Source organism: Pteropus vampyrus, unplaced genomic scaffold (genome assembly GCF_000151845.1).
Source record: "Pteropus vampyrus isolate Shadow unplaced genomic scaffold, Pvam_2.0 Scaffold122, whole genome shotgun sequence".
Taxonomy (NCBI): domain Eukaryota; kingdom Metazoa; phylum Chordata; class Mammalia; order Chiroptera; family Pteropodidae; genus Pteropus; species Pteropus vampyrus.
This window is the reverse complement of record NW_011888903.1, coordinates 3,733,472-3,737,512: the sequence shown is the minus strand read 5'-3', so window position 1 is coordinate 3,737,512 and position 4,041 is coordinate 3,733,472. Positions and strand designations below refer to the sequence as shown.

The 4,041-nt window shown below is 38.4% G+C and overlaps 1 pseudogene; it reads left to right on the top strand.

Annotated features, from left to right (window-relative positions):
- The first annotated feature begins 1,254 nt into the window (after nt 1-1,254).
- LOC111743795 lies at nt 1,255-1,373 on the top strand (annotated as a pseudogene).
- The last annotated feature ends 2,668 nt before the right edge of the window (nt 1,374-4,041 follow it).

Below are 4,041 nucleotides of genomic sequence, written 5' to 3'. Positions count from 1 at the left end.
CAACTTCCACATGTCTTAGGACGTGCCCTGCTTCTCCCCCTCGGGGCGCCATTCCAGAACCTTTGCACAATCTATTCCTTCTGCCTAACGGCCTTTTAGTTCTCGCCCTACTCCATTCTAGTACTTCCATGTTCATCCTTGAGATCTCAGCACTTAACATCACTTTCTCAAAGCAGCTTACTGTTCCTCAGAGTATCAGGTTAGATCAGGTCCTCTTTTCATAGCCTTGTGTAGCACCCGCCGTACTCCCTTCAGGCTTATAAACAACAGAAACATTTCTTACAGTCCTGGAGGCTGGAAATCTGAGATCACAGAGCAGCATGGTTAAGTGATGTCCCTCTTCTGGGTGGCAGATTTCTTGTATACTTACATGGTGGAAAGAGGCAGGGGAGCTCTCAGGGGAGTTCTCTGGAAACGTAAGGTCACTAATCGAGTTCATGAGGGCTCCACCCTCATGACCCAATCACCTCCCAAAGGCCTCACCTCCTAAGACCATCACGTTCGTGCTTAGCTTTAAACATGAATTTTGGGGGGACACATTCAGACCATAGCAGCACTCTTCGTGCTCTTCAGTGTTTGTAATCATACTTTTGAGATTTCTTTTTAAAACGATATATATCTGACTCATCCACTTCCTACACACTGGATGGTAAACTGTTTTGCTTACCATGAAATCCTTAACATTTAACACAGTAGCTGGCACGTGGTAATTGCTCAATAAATATGAATGAATGAAAGTTGTCAGCAGCTTGGAAGTCTGGCAAGATTATATATAGCTGCTTTTTCTTTTTCGTTATCTACATATGATCCCTGAGAGCCATTTATGTAGTAAGTAAAAAATTATCAGGATTATCTTGATTAATAATTTGGCCTTCTGCTGTGGATTACCTTTAGCCTAAATCACCCAGGAAAATTTTCATTTGTCAGATCCGTGCAGCCATTCAGGAACTAGGTAGCTATTTCCAAAGTTTTTAGACCAAAATTGAGGTTACTTGTGCTCCTTGTTATTTATTAGGTATGAAACATTGTATAAAGGATTTTGACACTCTAGGACTCAGCTTCTTCCTCTGTAAGATGGGGGAGCTTACATTTATTCTGCCTGCTGCATGGATCATGATGGTAAAATGAGGTATCTATGGGAGCACTTTGAAAATTTTAGAACTCTAGGATGAGGTTCCATAGTGCAGTGGTTAGCATGGGTGCTTTACACACAGAAGGTCCTGGGTTTGTGCCCCAGTGGAGCCACAGTACATGGTCCACGACCATGCCACCATGAACGTGCCCGATCTCCTCTGATCTCGTCAGCTAAGCAGGGTCGGGCCTGGTTAGTACTTGGATGGGAGACCACCTAGGAAGACCAGGTGCTTTAGGCATAAATAATAAAAATAAAATAATGAAAATAAAATTTTAGAACTCTAAAACTAGAAACTTTTTTCTCTTCAGTAATTGATCCAGGCTCAACCCCTCTACTTTATGGTTTATTTACTGCTCACATCACCCATATGACTGATGAAAGTACCCTCCCTCACTCTCCTCCTTTTTGAATCTAGTTTCTCTTAAAGATACTTGTTTTCTTCTTTTAAAGGTTTCTTCTTAAAGGTACTTACAAATGCAATTAATTCTTTTATTGTCCGTGCAAAAGTTAAGCTAATGTTTTGTTTGCATTCTACATTAAATGTAATGCACATTTCTTTTGTCCAGTTACTGCTCAATGGCAAGAAAAAAATTCATGGGTGGATTGGAATCTTAAAATATGCTATTCTTCACTAGCTGAAACATAAAATCTAAAAGCACATAAAACTTGAAGTTTTTCTGCAGAATACTGACCAATACTCACCTGATAAAACCCATGAGAAATCTTTCTAATCAAGAATAAGTATTGCATATATATTCCCATTTATATCATATATCCGGTACCTATAGATGTTTCACAAGCCATACAGAAAACTCCATTGTTTTATAATCTCACTTTGTAAATGAAGTGAATAATTAAGAGCAAGGTAGTGGAGAGAAATACCCAGATTTAAAACCCTCTGTTCAGGTTTCACTCTGTTACCTATCAGCTGTATAAATAAGTGCGAGTTCTATAAAGGTCTCAATGCAAGGCTGGGAAGACGAAGGCAGGTGTCAGGTGGAACACGCTGATATCCCAGAGCAAAGGGAGTTGGGAGTGGAACTTACATTGTCTTAACAAATTAGAGTTGGGAGTTTGCACTAGTGTGGAGGAAGGTGAATAAGGGTGAAAGAAAAGCTCCATGAAGGGTTACTTTAGCTAATCATTTAGCTGGTGGGAGAAACTGAAACCAACAGGAATTAGACTGAGGCCTGGGTAAAATAGGTGACAATATTTTCTTAATAAAAACGCTTGAACTTGTAGATAAGTACAAAGGAACTTACGTGGATAATGTTACTAATTTGAGTAGCGGAAGTAAATATGGTAGCTAAGGTATAGGAAAGATCATCGGAGTCGGCTGGAGGAGATGGCCTTTCCTGTCCCTTGGTGTCTCTCCTCTTTTCCCCGTTTCTGCATATCTACAAGTTTTATTTTCTTCTGTCTAAAGGCTTGATAAGGAAATAAAGGATATATTTTCAGTAGCCTTTGTGTCTTTTAAGAGTAGGAGGAATTGACTATCTTACATTTTTCTTAAAATACCCTCAATTGATTATTTTCCCCTTCAACTGAAGTTCCTCTCACCCCCACTCTTCTTTCTAACAAAATATAAACACCTTGGGCTGTTTCCTAAGACCAGAAGCATGGGCATCCCCTTATCTAACTTAGTGGCTCATAGGATTTTTCTCACCATTTTCTTCAGTCTTATGTCTAATAAAGTAGAACTTAGTATAACATTAATAATCCCAAAGCATGCCAGCCTCTAAAAAGTTAAACATTTTTAAAACTTTTTGATTTGATAAGGTGCACCCACATTAGGGAGGCCAATTTGTTTTAATGGGTCTACCAATTTAGATTTTCACAAATCTAAGTTTGTACTCTATACAACATGTATTTGAATATTCCTTTAACAGCTTCTAAGCTTTTGTTACATAAGGAACAAAAGTTGCAACACAGCAAATTTTCTTCAGTAGTCACTCCCACAGCATCTAATCATGAAACAGATGTAAACATGAAATAGAGGTAACTAATGACAACAGCACAAACGGAAATATTGAGTTCCACCATTCAACACAGTTCATGAGTTTCTTTAGGGTTCGGTTGAAGGAGGGGGTAAATTTCTAAAATGAGGGTTATTTTCTGCCCCCTTGTTTTATAATGTTGGTGGTTTGAGTCCATATTCATTTGTAACATCTTTCTGGGCATGGACAGCCTCACAGAGTGAGGATAGGTGAGCCATTTCTAAGAAGCAAGAGATGAAGTTCCCATGTGATCAATGTCCTCCCTTATCAAAATAATTCTTGTATTCTTCCTGCTGGTTATGCAGGCTATAAGGAGTGATATGTGTATGAAGTATGCCTCCTTCAGGCTTTCCTGAGTCCATTTTAAATGAAGTTTCCTTTATTTTCACAGGTTATTGGTCTATAGTTTTTTTTTTTTCTAGTGTCTTTGTCTTTGATATTAGATATTTGATATTAGATTTTGTCTGTCTTTGATGTTAATGCTGTTCTCATAGAATGAGTTAGGAAGTGTTCTATTTTTTCAGCCATGTGTTTGATTACAGGAATGGTGGAAACACAACACAATAGGCGCTGTGCCAGAACTAATGATTCCTCAAAGAAAGAGTCAAATTTTTGCAATCGTATATATAGAATCTATTGTTAATTAAGAAGCACTGATTAAGATTGGGGAAAAGACAGTTAAAAGAAAAATAACAATGAATTGATAGGGAGCTCTTTGCAATGCAAGAGATACCCTAAGGTAAACCATGATTAATTGCCAGGTGTATGTGATGAAACAATTCAAACGTGAAAGAGATGTCTGTTAGTAGAAGTGGGCTGGGAAGAATTCACACAGGAGGGGAAATTTAGAATCTCACATGCAGAGAGATGAGAAGAATAAATTATAGCTGGAAAAGTAGAATGAGCACG